Genomic DNA, 18,803 nt, shown 5'->3' on the forward strand with positions numbered 1-18,803 from the left:
TTAACATTTGCTTGATGTTCTTTGATGGTCTTCAAAAATTGCTACTGATTATAATGTTTAAAATTTTTTTTAACGTTTATTCATTTTTGAGAGAGACAGAGTGCAAGCGGGGGAGGGGGAGAAAGAGAGGGAGACAGAATCTGAAGCAGGCTCCAGGCTCTAAGCTGTCAGCACTGAGCTGGACACGGGGCTCAAACCCACAAACCACGAGATCATGACCTGAGCCGAAGTCGAACGCTCAACTGACTGAGCCACCCAGGCACCCCTATAATGTTTTAAAATTATCCATTGATGGGAGCCAGAAGCAGGTGTCATGAAAATCTCTGGCCCATACTCCTGAATTGATAACCACTGAAAACATACAAACATTCTGAAATCAAACCCTCCAGTTTGTTCTGTTGGTTTTTACCATTTTTAAGCGTTATGATCTCGATTATATTATACACGCTTTCTTGTCTTTTAAATATCACATAGTGAAAAAAACTAAATTCCTTTTTGAGGACTATATGCTTACCACAAAGCCTTATGTAGGGAGTCATCTGATATAACAAGTCTCCTTTCCTTTTAAACGTGATATTGTTATTTCAGGGACCACTGAAGTTTGAAGGCATTTGCACCTATATTAAGGATCCCAGACTTGTCCTTTTGTGATTGGTAACTATTCTCTCTATCTCAGTGTCTTACAGCTTAAGGCAAAGTGGTTTAAGCCACTTTTTCCTCACTTCAGACTTTCTTTCAGAAAGATCAGAACTGAAGATCACCAGAGGAAATGAGATGGTTACCTTACCTTGCACATCTTTAACCTCGTTTTTTGACCAGATTTCTCTGTAGACTATGGCCCGAAGAGGTCTGGGGGCTCTAATACTCAGATGGGGACTCATACCTGTGTGTTTTGTGCAGGTATTTCTTTTTTTTTTTTTTTTTTTTTTCAACGTTTATTTATTTTTGAGACAGAGAGAGACAGAGCATGAACGGGGGAGGGGCAGAGAGAGAGGGAGACACAGAATCGGAAACAGGCTCCAGGCTCTGAGCCATCAGCCCAGATCCTGACACGGGGCTCGAACTCACGGACCGTGAGATTGTGACCTGAGCTGAAGTCGGACGCTTAACCGACTGTGCCACCCAGGCGCCCCAGTGTGCAGGTACTTCTTAATAAACATTGTGAGCTTTTGTATTTTCTTTTCCCTCAGAGCTCCTGACTCCAACTTAAGATATATTTCCCATGATGTTGACAAGTTATTTCATCTCTCTGTGCCTCAGACTCCTCACCTGTAAAATGGGGATGTTAATAATATCTACCTCATAGTGTCATTGTGAGGATTAGCTGAATTAATATTTAGAAAGTTCTTAAAGCAGTGATGCATAAAAAGGGTTAAGTAACTTAAAAAAAGATTGTCTGACCCTGAGTAAGTGGCTCTTTAAGCTTCTTAAAGAAAAGGAAGGATCTGAGAAGATGCTTCTTCTGGTATGGGGTGATACACACTTTTTTTCCTGAGGTGGGAGTGGAGTGATAATGGATGAATTTGTAATTGAAGGAGCAGAACTTGAAAGGTATTACCTAAAATATCTGTCAGTAATGCTGGCACTGAGCCTGGGTCCTGACTGAATGAAGTAATATATGGAAAGATGTTCATAGCAACTCCTTTGGGGCTCTTCATAGTAGATTCTGAGAGGAGACGGGAGAAATAAATTGGAAATATATAGGGATGGAGGGAATTGGAGCAAAGCTGATGCCAAGAGTTGGCAGTTATTTTCTGTCTCTAACAAAGGCTAAAATAGGGTGATTCTCAGTGGAGAATATGTGTGTGTATGTGTAGATACACACACATAAATAGAAAGTTATATATATAAAGGTGTATGAAATTTTTTGAGCACCCGTCTGACTTAACATGTGTTCTCAGCTTCTTCTGTGGAGAAGGGCACTGGCCACCTGCTTGTTTTTTGTTTTTAATTATTTTTTATTTTTTTCTTTAATTTTTAGAACGAGTGGGGAGGGGCAGAGAGAGGGAGAGAGAGAGAGAATCCCAAGCAGGCTCCTTGCTCAGTGTGGAGCCTGACTTGGAGCTTGATCTCATGGCCATGAGATCACCACCTGATCAAGAGTTGGATGCTTAACCCACTGAGCCTCCCAGGAGCCCCTGGCCATCTGCCTATTAAAGAGAGCAGGCACCACTGTTGTGTGGCATGTGCAAAGGGGTGCTCTGAGGCCACTCGGAACCCCTCTGTGTCATCCCAGGTGCTTCTTGGGAGCCTGGTGACAGGAGACTTACTGTGCCCTTGGCTTGCCTCTGCCTGTCTGTGCCCGGACTGGGGCTGGCCGTGTCATTCCTGGCACAGGGCTTGGTCGCTCATTCACTCTGATGGCTGCCCTTTGCCCCTTCTCCCTTGGCCAGAGGCAGCTCAGTTGTAATTTGCTCTCAGGCTCAGAAGTGCAGCCCTGTCAAACTGCAGTGTGTGTTCATCTTGTAATCCACAGACAAGAAGAAAGGAGGTAAATTCCAGCCTTTTAAGAAGTTGTTTGGTAAAAGGAAAAAGAAAGACACTTTGTTGTCCCAGGAGGCGTCAGCAGGGAGTAAGAGTCACTCTCCCCGGAGTGTCAGCAATGGGACCTTCTCTTCAGATGAGGAGACCCTGGAAGACAATCTAAGGTAATAATTCATACTTTTTCTCCCCCAGATTTTAGCAGAGTTCCAGTGTGGGGAATGGGATCCCAAAGGAGGCAAGGGTGGAGTCACAGATGTGTTGCATCTCTGGGAAGATGGAAGGCTTGGGGTACTTTGTGCATTCTGTGTGGAGATGTCACCATGGGGAATTGGCAACGAGTCTGGCCTCATTTTCTGGGAAAGCACAGGGATCTGTGCCTTCATTTTGCTGCCTTCACTGGTGATAGAGGCAGCACCCCGCTGGTTTGGCTCAGTAAGTTAATCTGGATAGAAGGAGACTGCATTCCCATGCCCTGTTGCTAGACGAAGAGACAGGGTGGTTACAGATTAGATTGTACATCCATGTTGAGAACATAGACTGCTCAGGCACAAAGTGGTCACCCTTTCTACCTCTGGCAATCTCTAGCGACTTCTGGAGTCTGTAAGTCGTAGAGCTTTGGCTTCTGCTCTTTGTTTTCTGTGTTTCTCTCTACATCTTTTCCCCACCTCTCCTTGCCCCTCCCCTTTCTCTTTCTCTCCCTCCTTCTTCTTCTTCCCCGCCCTCACCCCCCTTTGCTTCTTAGAGCACAGGTACTAAATCTGGCCATGACTGTGTCAAGAACTCAGAAAAGCAGGGTCGGGAAGTAGTTTCTCACCTGAGTGCTGGGAATTGAAGTTAGAGTCAGAGATGATTAAACTCTGCTACTGACAGCTTAGAAGTCAGCTCCTCTGAGAAGCCTTTTCCCACTCCCTGATCTGATTTGTTTGCCCTTGCCGGCATTCCCCTAGCATCATGCACCTGGCTCCAGCAAAGAACTTGTCACTTTCTATGGAAATTATTGATTTGCTTGTCTGTCTCATTTGACTGCCAGTTCCATGAAGTCAGGGACCGGGTTTTATTCAGCCTCGTATTAGGTGCTCAAAAACTGTTTCCTATGAATGCCTGGCACGGCACAACTTGCCGTAATACATGTGGAAGGAATAGATGAGGTAATCTGTGATATTTTTACTGTGATTCAAGGACAAGAACAAAAACATCCTGTGTGATGTATGTCAGTAAGTAAATTCTAATAGACACTCCAGTTGAGCACAACTTACATGCAGAATCCTTAGGCAAGCAGTGGCACATTAAGCTTTGCAGTGCTCGGTGACAGCATTACTGGGTCCTAACTGATATTGACTCTCTTCCTCAACAGGCCTGTTATTTGTCTTCCATTATCTTTAGTAAGAATACTATCGAATTTAACTATAGGAAATTATTTCACTGGAAGGAGAACACAGGTAGCACTAAGCCCATCCAGTGGTTGGGATGTCATTATGTACTAAAGTATGCTTGAGTATTGTTCAGTATAAATGTTTTGATTTTACTTCAGTTTCTTCAGTGGAAAATTGGAATGTGAACTGTTTCTGCCTCACAGTATCAGAATGAGGTAACAGATACTAAAATGTGACCAACTAGTAGTTTAATGCAAAATGAGGTTGAGTCTAGAAGGTTCTCCGTTAGAAGGACTGTTCTGTGAAAACACAGGCTGTCCTTTTTTATGGTTTTGCCAAGTCCCTGATTTCTTACTGAATGACTTTAGACTCTTAGAAGAGCCTGGATCCTGGTGGTTCTCTTCCCATTTAAGTTCTATTCCGTCTACCCCCTTGGAGTTTTCCTTAGATTTTAAGTTATACAAAGCCTTGGAATTTCATATTGATTCAAACACCTGCACTTCTATAAAATAAAGGTAATGCCACCTGTTCTTATTATTGGTTTTTGTTAATAAACCTATATTTATGAGACATACACTATATTTTAATTATTTAGCACTTGTTTTTATAGTAAAGGAATCAGGAAGGATAAGCTTTGGATGAAGAATTTTTAAAAATGTCTCTTTATTTTTAAATTAAAAAGACAAGAAAACAGGAATTATTTAAAATACACATTCCCCTTTTCTTCTCAGAAATTGACAGTTGCAAAATAATTCCACCCGCAAAGTAAATACTACATTCATTGCTTACAGTATAGCTGAATTTCTGAATATTTGCCCTATTTACAGATGGAGAAAATTAAAGATGTTGTTTCCAACACTTCTTTTTTTTAATGGAAGTATAATATATTTCCTATAATTTTTTATTTTCAGTTTACTGCTCAATAATCATGTTACTTTAGATTGTGTAATGATTCACAGAATTTCTGTGCATTTATTTACTATCTCCAGCTCTCACTAAAACACAAAACTCAAAATTCTGTTAGCATGGTCTTGGGTGGAGGTTCCAAGGAGGCAGATTTCAGCCCAGTGTGAGGGAGAATTTCCTAAATACTAGGGCTGCCTAAAACTGGGGAGGCTGGGTATGTGCCAGAAGGAGTTTGGACTGATGAAGGGGAAATTCTGCACTGGGTGGGAATTTAAAAGAGTTGAACTTTAACATGCTGTCAAACTCCAAGAATCTGTAATTCTAGAAATGTCTCCATGGCCAAAAATAGCTCATTATTGATCTGCTCCTTCTGCCTGAAATTTCTCATTTCCTTTGGGCTTTTAACGCATACTGTTCTTTCTCTAGGTTATAAGCCTTTATTTCTCCTAGGCTACTGCTTTTAAATTATACATGCCTGTGGGGAAAGCAAAATAGTAAAACATGTTCAGTTTTTAACAATTTAATGTGACTTCCTTTATTAATTAAATGCAACTAAAATTGTGTTTCCCAAAATGTGTTAAATTTAAAAAGGGGGAGAGGGTCAGCTTGGCAAAAAAAGAAAAAAAAATAGGTTGGGGAAATTCTGGGCCAAAACAAATAGGATCCTTTACATAGGACTTTTCAGAGCTTTTACTATGCTAATGTGCCCTGGGAATTTCTGAGAAGGGGGATGTATTATGGAACATTTCCAAGACTCCTTTAACCACAAATCTTTTTTTCACAGAGAATATCCATTGGCATATATTAAAGCTACCACTTATTGAACTTAATGCAATGTGGTTTTGCATAGTTGAACTCATATAATGTTCACACACTCCGAGGTTGACATTATTATCCCCATTTCTTATTTTCAAAAATTGAGATATAATTGACATATATCATATTAGTTTCAGATGTACAACATAATGATTCAGTATATATACTGCAAAATAAGTCTGGTTACCATCTATCACCATACAAAGGTATAAAAAATTTTTTTTCTTGTGATGAGAACTTTAAAAATTTTTAAGATTTTAAGATCAAATATATGATATAAATAATATATACAATACAATATATAGAACAATATATACAGTAAAAATGATAGTATTATTAACTGTAGTCACCATGCTGTGTATTACATTGCCATGATTTATTTTATAACTGGAAATTTGTATCTCTTGACCCCCTTCACCCATTTCACCAACTGTTCAACCTCCTCCCCTCTGGCAACCATCAGTCTATTTCTGTATTTATTAGTCTTGTTTTACATGTTCATTTGTTTTAGTTTTTAGATTCCACTTGTAAGTGGAATCATACAGTATTTGTCTTTCTCTGTCTGACTTAGCATAATGTCCTCAAGGTTTATCCATGTATCACAAATGGCAAGATTTCATTCTTTTTTATGACTGAGTGGTATTCCAGCGCGTGTTTGTGTGTGTGTGTGTGTGTGTGTGTGTGTGTGTGTGTGTGTATGTGTGTAACATCTTCTTTATTCATCCATTGATGGACACTTAGGTTGTTTCCATATCTTGCCTTGTGTAAATAATGTAGCAGTGAATAAGGGGTGCATATATGTTTTCAAATTAGTGTTTTTGTTTTCTTCAGATAAATGCCAGTAGTGGAATTGCTAGATTACATGGTAGTTCTATTTTTAAATTTTTCAGGAACCTCCATATTGTTTTCCATAGTGGCTACACCAATTTATATTTTGGCCAACAGTGCACAAGGGTCCCTTGCCTCTAAATCCCTGCCAACACTTGTTTTTTCTTGTCTTTTTGGTGATGGCCATTGTAATATGTGTGAGGTGATACCTCATTGTGGTTTTCATTTGCATTTCCCTGATTAGTGTTGGTGAGCATTTTTTAATGTGCCTCATGGCCATCTTTATGTCTTTTTTGGAAAAATGTTCTGATCCTCTTCCCATTTTTTCATCAGAGTGTTTTTTGTTATTGGGTTGTATGAATTCTTTATATATTTTGGATATTAACCCTTTTTCAGATATATGATTTGCAAATATCTTCTCCCAATTAGGAGGATGGCTTTTCGTATTTTTGATGGTTTCCTTTGCTGTGCAGAAGCTTTTTAGTTTGATATAGTCCCGCTTGTTTATGTTTGCTTTTGTTGCCCTTGCCTTTGGAGTCAGATCTAAAAAATAATCACCAAGACTGATGTCAGCGAGCTTATTGCCAATGTTTTCTTCTAGTTTTATGGTTTCAGGTCTTCCACTCAAGTCTTGAATCCATTTTAAATTATTTTTGTACATAGTGTAAGATAGTGGTCTTATTTCAGCCATTGCACATGGCTGTCCAGTTTTCCCTGCACCATTTATTGAAGAAACTGTCCTTCCCCTACTGTATATTCTTGCCTCCTTTGTTATAAATTAAGTGACCATTTATGTAGGTGTTTATTTCTGGGCTTTATATTCTGTACTATTGGTCACTATGTCTCTTTTTTATGCTGGTTCCATATATTCCAAAACATTCCATGTTTTGATTACTGTAGCTTTATAGTGTAGTTTGAAATCAGGGTTTGTGTTACCTCCAATTTTGTTCTTGTTTCTCAGGATTGCTTTGGCTCTTCAGGCTCTTTTGTGGCTCCATACAACTTTTAGGAATGTTTGTTCTATTTCTGTGAAAAATGCCATTGGAATTTTGATAAGCATTGCATTGAATCTGTAGGTTTGGGTAGTATAGACATTTTAACTACAACATTTTAACAGTCCTTTCAATTAGTGAGCACAGAATATCTTTCCATTTGTGTCTTCTTCAGTTTCTTTTATCAATATCTTACAATTTTCAGTGTACAGGTCTTTCACCCCCTTGGTTAAACTTATTCCTGGCTATGTTTTTAATGCAATTGTAAATGGGATTGTTTTCTTAATTCTCTTTTTGATAGTTCATTGTTAGTATATAAAAATGCAACAGATTTTGGTGTATTGATTTTGTATCCTGCAACTTTACTGAATTCATTTATTTGTTCTAACAGTTTTTTTGTGAAATCTTTAGGGTTTTCCAAATATAAAGTCCTGTCCACAAATAGTGACAGTTTTACTTCTTCCTTTCCAATTTGAATGCCTTTTCTTTCTTTTTCTTGCCTAATTGCTCTGGCTGGGACTTTCAGTACTATGTGGAATAAAAGTGGTGAGCATGGACATTCTTGTCTTGTTCCTGACACTATCCCCACTTCAAAGGGAAGAAAACTAAGGCTGGAGAGTGACTTGCTGGTAAGTTGCTGAGCCAGTAATTAAGCAGGAAAGAGGGCATTCTTAACCACCCGTTCTAACTCTGAAGAAGCTGTAGCCTTACCAGGGAGCGAGTCACATGGCCCTGAATTCTACTAGTCCTGGGTCACCAGGCTCAGGTGTCTTCCTGCCTTTGCTGCCTTACTGAGGCTCTGCTGCTCCTAGGATTCCTCCCCACTTGTCCTGCTTCCAGTTTCTACCTCACACCCAGAATTTACTATATTATCTCAGCTACAGCTCCTTATAGTAAGTGCCAGCTGTAGGCACATTGAGAACCAAAGGAGCTTCCATGAGGGCGGGCTCACTCTGGGACTATAGCAGTCAAAAAAGGGTTCAGGCATGAGGAGGCCTTGGACTGGCTCCAGATGATGGGCAGGACACAGAATGGCTGATGGGAAAGGCATAAACCTTTCAGATCTGGAATGGCATGAGCAGACTTACATGCAAGAATGAATGTGGCAAATAGAATAGGAGGGAACTTTCCAAGTCACTGTATGTGGCCAGTGTTACCCTAATACCACAGCCGGCATAACCATCACAAAAAAGAAAACTACAGACCAATTTCCCTTATGAATATAGAAATAAAAATCCTCAACAAAATACAACAAAATACTGAATCCAACAACATACAAAAAGGATAATACACCATAATCAAGCAGGATTTATCCCAAAAGTGCAAGGTTAGTTAATCATACAAAATCAATAAATATAATATACCATATTAATAAAATTAAGGACAAAGACCACATGATCATCTCAATAGATGCAGAAAAAACATTTGACAAAATCCAACACACTATGATAAAAACTCTTAAAACTAGAACTAAAAGGGAACTTCTTTAACTTGAGGAAGGACATCTCCAAAAATATCACAGCTCATACCATTCTCAATGGTGAAAGAATGGTTGTGTTTCCCATTAAGATCAGGAACAAGACAAGGATATGCTTTTAATACTGTACTATAAATTATAGCTAGGGCAATTAGGCAAGAAAAATAAATAAAAGGTATTGATCTTGGAAAGGAAGAAGCAAAACTATTTGCAGATGCCATGATCTTATATATAAAAAAGCCCAAGGAATCCACAAAATTAAACAAGGCTGCGGGATATAAGATTGGAGTTTTTGTATCTCAGTATGCTAGCAATGAACAATCTGAAACTAGGAAAACAATTCCATTTACAATAGCATCAAAAGAAATAAAATACCTAGGAATAAATTTAATAAAAGAAATACAAGGGTGCCTGGCTAGCTCAGTCAGAAGAGCATGCAATTCTTGATCTCAGGGTTATGAGTTTGAACCCCACACTGGGTGTAGAGATTACTATAAAGGAAATAAACTTAAAAAATAAATAAATAAATAAATAAATAAATAAATAAATAAATAAATAGGGACACCTGGGTGGCTCAGTTGGTCAAATGTCTGACTTCAGCTCAGGTCATGATCTCACGGTTTGTGAGTTCGATCCCTGCACCAGGCTCTGTGCTGATAGTGCAGAGCCCGCTTTGGATCCTCTGTCTCCCCCCCCACCCTACCCTCCCTCATTCTCTCTCTCTTTCTCTCAAGAATAAATAAACATTAAAAATAAAATAAAAAATAAACAAAAGACTTGTACACTGAAAAAAGGATAACGTACCATTGAAAGAATTTAAAAAGATCTAAATAGATGGAAAGGTATCACCATTCATTGGTTGGAAAACTTAGTATTGTTAAGATGGCAATAGCCCCTGAATTGATCTACAGATTCAGTACAGTTCCTGTCAAATTCCCAGCTGACTTTTTTTTTGCAGAAATTGGCAAGCAGGTCCTAAAATTCATATGGGAATGCAAGGGATCCAGAATAAGCAAAATAGTCTTGGAGGGCTCACATTTCTCGAGTTTAAAACTTACTATAAAGCGCGCCAAATATCCATTGACTGATGAGCGGATAAAGAAGATATGGGGTGTGTGTGTGTGTGTGTGTGTGTGTGTGTGTGTGTATACACACACACAATGGAATATTACTTGGCGATCGAAAAGAATGAAACTTTGCCACTTGCAACAACATGGATGGAACTAGAGTGTGTTATGCTAATAAGCAGTATAAGTCAGAGAAAGACAAATATCACAATTCACTCATGTGGAATTTAATAAACGCAACAGATGAACATAGGGGAAGGGAAGGAAAAATAAGATAAAAACATAGAGGGAGACAAACCATAAGAGACTCTTTAATACAGAGAACAAACTGAGGTTGCTGGAGGGAGGTGGGTGGAGGATGGGCTAAATGGATGATGGGCATGAAGGAGGGCACTTGTTGGGATGAGCACTGGGTGTTATGTGTAAATGATGAATCACTAAATTCTACTCCTGAAATCATTATTGCACTATATGTTAACTAACTTAGATTTAAATAAAATTTAAAAATTCAAAAAAAATTTACTACAAAGCTACAGTAACCTAAATAGTGTGGTACTGGCATAAGGATAGATGTAGATTAATGGAATTTAAATGAGAGTACAAATATAAACCCTCACATTTGTAGTCAACTGATTGTCACTATGTGTGCCAAGCAATTCAATGGGTAAAGAATAGTCTTTTTCTACAAATGGTGCTGGGACAGTTGAATAACAATATGCCAAAGAATGAATTTGGACTCCTTTCTTTTTTTTTTTTTATTTTTTTTAAATGTTTATTCATTTTTGAGAGACAGAGAGTGAGTGGGGGAGGGGCAGAGAGAGAGTGAGACACAGAATCTGAAGCAGGCTCCAGGCTCCGAGCTGTGGGCACAGAGCCCAATGCAGGGCTCGAACCCACTAATTACAAGATCATGACCTGAGCTGAAGTCAGATGCCACCCAGTCACCCTGGACTCCTTTCTTATACCATTCACAAGCCAATCCAAAATGGATTACAGACCTAAATGTAAAAGTTAAAACTGTAAAATTCTTGGGGCGCCTGGGTGGCTCAGTTGGTTGAGCTTCCGACTTCGACTCAGGTCATGATCTCACGGTTCGTGGGTTCAAGCCCTGCGTCGGGCTCTGTACTGACAGCTCAGAGCCTGGAGCCTGCTTCGAATTCTGTGTCTCCCTCTCTCTCTCTGCTCCTGCCCCACTCATGCTCTGTCTGTCTGTCTCTCTCGAAGATGAATAAACTATTAAAAAAAAAATAAAAATTTTTAAAAAACTGTTCAAATTCTTAGATAAAAACAAAGGAATATACCTTCATGGTTAGATAATGATTTCTTAGGTGCCAAAAGCACAGGCGACAAAAGAAAAAATTGGTAAATTGGACTTCATCAAAATTAACTTTTGCATTACAAATAATACCATGAAGAAAATGAAAAGACAATTCACAGAATGGAAGAAAACATTTGCAAACCATACATCTGATAAGGGAGTTATATTCAGAATAGGTAAAGAACTCTTATAACTCAGTAATAAGATGACCAAAAAAATTTTTAATGGATAAATTATTTGAATAGACATGTCTCCAAAGAAAATATTATAAGGTTCATTATGAAAACATACTTGCTTAACATCATTAGTTATCAGGGAAATGCAAATCAAAACCACAATAACATAGAACTTCACAACCATTAGGAAGGCTATAAAAAATAAATAAATAAATAAATAAATAAATAAATAAATAAATAAATAAAGACAGACAATAACATGTGTTGGTGAGAATGTAGAGAAATTTAGACCCTAATACAGAGTTGATGGTAATGTAAAATGGTATAGCCATAGTTTGATGGTTCATCAAAATGTTAATCATAGAGTTACCCTATGACCCAGCAGTTCTAATCCCAGGTATATAACCCAAGAGAAATGAAAACACATGTCTGCACAAAAACCTGTACACAAATGTTCATAACAGCATTATTCATAGTAGTCAAAATGTTAAAACAGTCCAAAAGTCCATCAAAAAATGAATGGATAGGGGTGCCTGTCTGGCTTAGTCAGTAGAGTACGTGACTTTCGATCTTGGGGTTGTGAGTTTAAGTACCATATTGGGTGTGGAGCCTACTTTGAAAAAAAAGGATGGATAAATACAATGTGTTATATATCCATGCAATGGAATATTTGAAATACTGATACATGGTATGACATGGATAAACTTTGAAAACACTATGCTAAGTGAAAGAAGGAAGTTAGAAAATACCACCTAGTGTATGATTATATTTATATGAATGTCTCAAATAGGCAAATTCATTGAGACAGAAAGATTTGTGGTTGCCAGGCATGGGGTAGGGTGGCAGGTGACTGTTAATGAGCGTGGGGTTTCTTTTTGGGATGATAAAAACTAAACTTAGGTGGTGATGATAGTAGCCCAATTCTTAGAATATACTAAAAATCATTGAAATGTACCCTTTGAATGAATGAAATTTTAGGGTACATGAATTATATCTCAGTAAATGTATTTTTTTAAAGTAGTGAATGTGGCATTGTTGAAGTCCTACCTGGCTGAGGTGATAAGTTTGTATAGGCAGGAGAGATTCAGGGCTTATTCTCCTCTCCTAAATCCCTAAAATAGGAGGTAGAAATTTGGAGCGGAACAGAAAGGGATAATTATGAAGTAGGACATCACTGCAGGCTACAGCAGGCTGGCTTGGAAGGAGAAGCAGCTGCACACATTTGCTTGAGGGTGTTGAGCCCCTTCATTGAGGGAGGTGTTCAGCTTGAAGGGAGAGAGGACATGAGGGAAAAAATACAGGTTATGTCTGAGACTGCCTGTTTAAAAATAGTTGCCTGTGCCTTGTAGGAAACATAAAGTTGTTATTTGGCCACATACATGTGAATCTATAAGAAAAGTGTTATTATAGACATCAAGGGAATTGGGCACTATCAAAAGGAAATGCCCCACAGATGTTACTATGACAAGACTGGAAGGGTCTATAATATTACCCAGAATGCTGTTGGTCCTGTTGCACAAGATTCTTGCCAGGAGACTTCATGTATGTATGTTGAGCATATTAAGCACTCTAAGAACCAAGATAGCTCCTAGAAACATGTGAGGGGAAAATGATCAGAAAAAGGAAGTGAAAGAGAAAGATGCTTGGATTCAGGTGCCAGCCTGCTCCACCCAGAGAAGCACACTTTGTTAGAGCCAGTGGAGAGGAGCCTGAGCTGCTGGAATCTGTTTGTATGAATTCATGGCATGATAGATGTTTTTTAAAAAAAGACCTCTGGACTATAAAGAGAAGAAAAAATTGCCTATGGTTGACCCCATGCAGCCCTGCTCACACATACACACAAAAGGAGATATCAATCCTACTCTCTACTTACATGATACCCTTATTCAGTAGATACACACACACAAACACACACACACACGCGCGCGCGCGCGCGCACACCGGTGTTAAAATCTAAGGTAATTTTTTAGTCCTGATCCAATACCTTCACTTTAGAAATGGGGACACTGAGGCTTAAAGAGATCACAGTACAGTGCTGTTCATGTTAGAGATGTGATTAGAATTCCAGTCAGCTGATTTTGCATGTGGTAATCCTTTCCTCTTGAACAACCCCACCCTATCTTCACTTGCTTGAGGGTGTAAGCAGGCACTCTTACAAGCACGCTAATTCCTCTTTATCCTTCACTTTTCTGCACAAATGTGCCTTCCTCAGGGAATAAGCCTACTCTGACCCCCTTAGCCTAGATCAGGCCTCCCTGCCATTGTTCTCAGTTTCCTTTACCTTCCCACAAAGGTAGGCCTGTAGGGTACCCATTGTATTTCCAGGCTTTAGAATTGTGCCTGGGCCATAGCAGGCATTCAGATTATTCATTTACTAAATGTACAAATACTGCTCTTTTTTGCCATACCAACTCTTCCCACTGTACAAGTCAACGTTTAGCAGATTCATCCTTCAGTTTCCCACCATGGTACAGAGTATCACTGTACATGGTGACAGCATAGTGAGACATGTCACCAGTGAAATGACAGTGGAGTTCAGGCTCCCTGATTACCCATGTTGTACCTTGTTTCACTTGGCCTTGCTGCTTTTCAGAAGGTCAAGTCAGAAAAGACTTAGACTACTTGATCATTTATCCTCTACCCATACGAACCTGTGATGTGCTGATTGAATTGGGACTAGGAAAGATATACAAAACCACTCAATGAAATTTAGGGACTAAGCAGGAAAACTAATGGAGCTGGACTGAGTAAGTTTAGAGGGGATGAAGGTTGATGATACACTGTGTGGGAGAGCAACAGATCAGCAGCCAGAGTCTCATGTGCATGCAGCTGCTTTCACTCGTGAGCTGTGTGATCTGACCCAAGCCAGGCCCTTCATCTGTTAAATGGATATGCTCTCTCCACGCTCTTTCCCCACTTATTATGAGGACCAAAAAAATGCATGTGACATTACACTACCTGCTATAAAATAGCACTTTACAAATGCAGGGTAATGTTATTACTGATACAAAGAGGATGTGGATACTAGTTTTCTATTTCCAGAGCATAGACCAAAACTCAGTTGATTCAGATGATGAGTAGAGAGGTTTATGAAAAGATCTTTGTCCAGGTGGAGCAACTGAGGAGTGGAACAGACAGCATGCAAACTCGTGGAGTCCTTGCAGAATTCTCCTGGCGGGTTAGACAATTGCTCATCCTATGTGATGGAGACACAGGACTAAGCTTAGGGACTGGAGTAAGTGATCTTTGATTTCTAGTTCTAAGAGTGCATGCATTTAAGATCCCCAAATTCCCTCCTCTTCCTTGAATTTTTTTGAACTGCCCTGTTTCTGTTGTAATAATTAGGCTCCATAGCCTATTGGGTACCATATATTTTCATAGAATACCGAAGTCTGGGATGAGCTTCCATGATGCCACACAAAATATATTGACTCCAGTCTCTTCCAGCAACTCTAGTTTGTTCGATGAGGATACTTAATTGCTCTTTAGCATTTCATTTGAATGAGACTCACGGATCTGTTTAGAAGAAAACTGCTGATCAATTGCAAATGCCCCTGTTGTCATGGAAACAAGCTGCAATGAGACTATAATTATATTTCCTTATTCCTGAAGTGAATCCCTAATCATTGCTATGGTAATTACCCAATATCTGTGGTCCCAAATTACATGATGCTTGTCCAAAAAAGACAAAGGATAGGAATAGGAGGGCTGGCCCAAGACATGTGTTAACTGTGCAGCTGCAGAAAGCCCTCTCCTTTTGTGTGTGGGGAGAATTTCCCTCTGTGGGCTCATACTCCAAGGTTAGATGATGTCAGTGGCATCTTAGAATGTGCCTGGTGTGTAGAGTAGTGGCTAGAAGGCTGTATCAGGTTAGGATTATTTCTAACACAACTAGTATCTTCAACAGTAATGAAATATAGTACCTGATGTACCTGAAAGTCTGGAGGACTTGTCAAGTTTCAAAGTCCATTAATGAAGTAACTCAGCAAAGGCATCAAGAACTGGTCTGATTCTTTTTTTGCTCTTCCTCAGGGAGTAGTCTCTTGTCCCCAGGTTTGTCCCTTCATAGCCCCCAAATGGCTGTCAGGTGTCACCTGTTATATGCAGGCAACAAAGGCGGGAGACAGAAAGGGGACCTTCCCTGTCTTCTGTCATGTTTTGTGAATGAGAAGAGCTTTTCCAGAAACGCCTCCTCCATGATACTCTCTCTCACTTTTTTTTGTTCCTTCCACACCAGACCCTGCTACAGACAGTAGTTCCAGTCAACAGAACTTAAAATGGAGGTGACCCTTCCTGACTCCTGTTCAGGATCCTCGGCACTAAGTGCATATGGGTGAGGGATGGAATGGCATGACTACAGGGCTAACTTTGTTTTGCTTTCCTTCTCACCTTCTCTTTCTACTGTGACTCTGCTTCTGGTGCCCTGAGTTCCAGGCCACAGTCCCGTCATGTACCCTCTGTCTGATCTCTACTGCTTCTGCCAATAAGCATGGCTACAGGGCCCTGGACCTGGGCTTAGGCATCCCAGTAGCATGGGGAATGGCATCCTTGGCTCTCAGGCACAGCACACGTCACCAAGAAAGAAAAGTCAGCCTCTTGCAAGAGAAGCAGAATCAAAACACCATAGTGCTTTTCAGAAAAGTTATCCATCCAGGTGGGCTAGGTTGGAAAGGAGAGTCAAGATACAGAATGAGAAATACGGTGTGGTGGTTGTTTTTGGTACTTAACTGTCAGCATTTAGTTTCCCTTCCCAACAGTTTTTGCCTATTTTTTTCCCCAAGTTATCAAGTTTGCCTCTCTGTGTATACCTCTAATAGGACACAGTATCTGCCTCTATGACAGAAGCCAAAAGGGCCAGATCCTCCACTTCCCCCCAGCTGCAGCCTGGCATGAGCATGTGACCCCCCCCCCCACCCCCCCACAGCCAGTTGGATTTTCTCTCCTGGGCTTGGACTTGGCAGGTGCTCAAGGATGGAAGAGACACAACTATGGTGGCAGCCCGTAACCAAGCTCTTCCTGTGGCATGGCAGCCGCTGTGGTTCCTGATGCCCAGACCGCTACAGTTCTAACTCCTGTCTTTTTCCAAGCTTTGGTCCCAGTTTCCTTTGTTCTTTGATCCCCCACTGTTCTTCTAAGTAAATTTTCTTTTGGTTGAGCATGACAAGGTTAGTTTCTGTGTGAAGACACAGAATGAAACCAGGAAACCTGGGGGGGGGGGGGGGGGGGGAGGGTGTGACACAGAAGGTAGGAAGCAAAGCCTGGAACACTTCCCTGGTTTGAATTAAAAAGAAGTCCCCAGAAGAAGCCTTTAAAGATGCTGAACATCCTCCTGACTTGCCCACCAGCTGGCTTCTCAGAGTCTCCCACAATGGCCTCCGGCACAGGCCTGCCATACCTGAAAAATGCGCATGGTCTGAAAATATTTCCACCCCCCCCCACCTCCCCCCATCAACACATTTGCCTCAGGCTCTCCATTCCCTCAGTGACCTTTCCATGGAAAACCCATCTGATTAACTATTCTACAATATTAGTCATTCACTCTTCCATTGAAAAACTTTACTCACATATTATATTGTATGAAGCACTGTGGGAGAAACAAAGGTAACAGATGTGATCCCTGCCCTCATGCAGCTCCAAGTACTGTAGTGGAGATAAAATGATCCCATTAGTGCTGGAATCATATTTGTGTAGCACTTTATAATATGCACAGCACTTTTATTTTCTCTCTTATTTAAGGCATGATTATAGGAACCATAACATAAAACAGTAAGAGATGTGTGCACAGGCCTTTTTTCCAGGAAGCAAGAGAGGCTGTGTGTATGGGGGGGGGGGGGGCATTGATAAGATTTGAGCGGGACCTTGAAGGATGAGTAGGGCCTGAACCAAGAGATTGGCATTGGGCAGTCCATGGAGAGGAAGAGCCTATGCAATGATAGAGCCCAGAGAGGGTATTTGGGGAACCGAGTGGTTTGTCTTACAGGATGCTGGAAGTAGGGTAACATTTGATAGTAATGGGTAACACTTATGTAAATGCTTACACTGTTCTCAGTGCTTTACATACTATAACTCATTTAATCCTAACAGTAGCTTCGTGAGGGTGGTCCTGTTATCATCCCCATTTACAGATAGGGAAACTGAGACACGTAGAGATTTAGTGACTTGCCGAAGGCCACACAGCTGGTAAGGGGTAGAACCGGGTTTCAGTGGTAGGCAGACTCACACATGGAGTCTGAGCACAAACTCCCTCCACTACATGCCCTCCATCATAGAGCCAGAGAAGTTTGGAGCCCTGTCATGCAGAGCTTTGTGGGCCAGCAACGTAGCAGCTTCATCTCATAAGATTTTAGCAAAAGGGAACCACTGGAAGTTTCTGACCTGGCAAATTAACTACTTTAAAGTTAGTGCAGGGTTTGAGAGGAAGTGGAATTGCAGAGGACTTCAGTTGGAGACCATTTATAGATGTCAATCATATTACAACAGGCTGGAGGTCAAACCAGGGTAACAGTGACAATTAGACACTCATTGGCCCTTAAACTGCCCTTAGCGGTTCTTCCACTTGCTTCTGAGGTCTCCCGCACACGTCTTTTTACATGTCCAAGAACAAAGCTTGAGCCTCCATTGTCCACCTGGGTTGGGGATGAGAGCACCGTGCCAGACACTTGCCTCCAGAGGTCCAGGAAAACAAAAGTTCTTCATACCACATTTGCAGTGATTTTAGAATCTCAAGTAGTTTTAAAATTAAAAATAATAAAAATAAAGCTTCTCCTGGGCAGAGGTTAAGTGTGTGAACTTTATATTGTTTTTGGCATGGTTACTAGCATAATAACCCAATTCTGTGTATTACAGCAGAGTGGGGTTATAACGCATTCAGACCTCAGCTGAGTTTTCTGAAATCTTTTACAACTTCAAGCACAGAAATGGGCCCTTCAAAACAGCCCTACATTTTGGTCAGTGTGCTGCCAAGTGCACCCATATTATTTGGGTGCATATATTATTTCATCTTCAATGCCCTTTAGAGCTTCTAGGTAGAATTATGACAGTCAGTACATCTGACTCTGGGTAAATGAAAGAGAAAGAGGTGGAGTTGGGGAGGAACAGCAGTGTCTTTCTTCCTCTCCTTCCAAATCCATAATGACTTAGATCAAAGGTCTTTAAATATAATAAGATGTAGATAGAACAAGACCCCCTAAGCCACTCCAAGTTTGTCTCAGTGCTAATAATCACACCTTCTTGTAGAATTGACTCAACCTATTAGAATCCTCTGGTCTTCAGTCAATAGTCCTGTTCATGGTGTTTCAACCTCCTGGGCTGAACCCTAGGGACTGTTGCTCTGTGACTCAGATACCACTATTAGCTTTTCAAGCAT

The 18,803-nt window shown here is 40.3% G+C and overlaps 1 protein-coding gene across 10 annotated transcripts in view; it reads left to right on the forward strand.

The window, feature by feature from the left end:
- CRACD (capping protein inhibiting regulator of actin dynamics) overlaps positions 1-18,803 on the forward strand; it is a 271,856-nt gene that overhangs the window by 207,293 nt on the left and 45,760 nt on the right. For 7 of the 10 annotated variants that reach the window (XR_006964274.1, XM_047090892.1, XM_047090890.1 and 4 more), the window contains one exon: positions 2,477-2,648. The exons of 2 other annotated variants lie outside the window; for them this stretch is intronic. The gene's annotated coding sequence lies outside the window, so the exon portion shown is untranslated. Of the gene's footprint in view, positions 1-1,122; positions 1,143-2,476; positions 2,649-18,803 lie in introns of those variants that run through there. One more of the 10 variants, XM_047090897.1, reaches the window with a different exon arrangement.

Source organism: Lynx rufus, unplaced genomic scaffold, assembly GCF_022079265.1.
Source record: "Lynx rufus isolate CCGP_SWC_20201006 ecotype Redwood Valley unplaced genomic scaffold, mLynRuf1.p SCAF_3, whole genome shotgun sequence".
Classification (NCBI taxonomy): domain Eukaryota; kingdom Metazoa; phylum Chordata; class Mammalia; order Carnivora; family Felidae; genus Lynx; species Lynx rufus.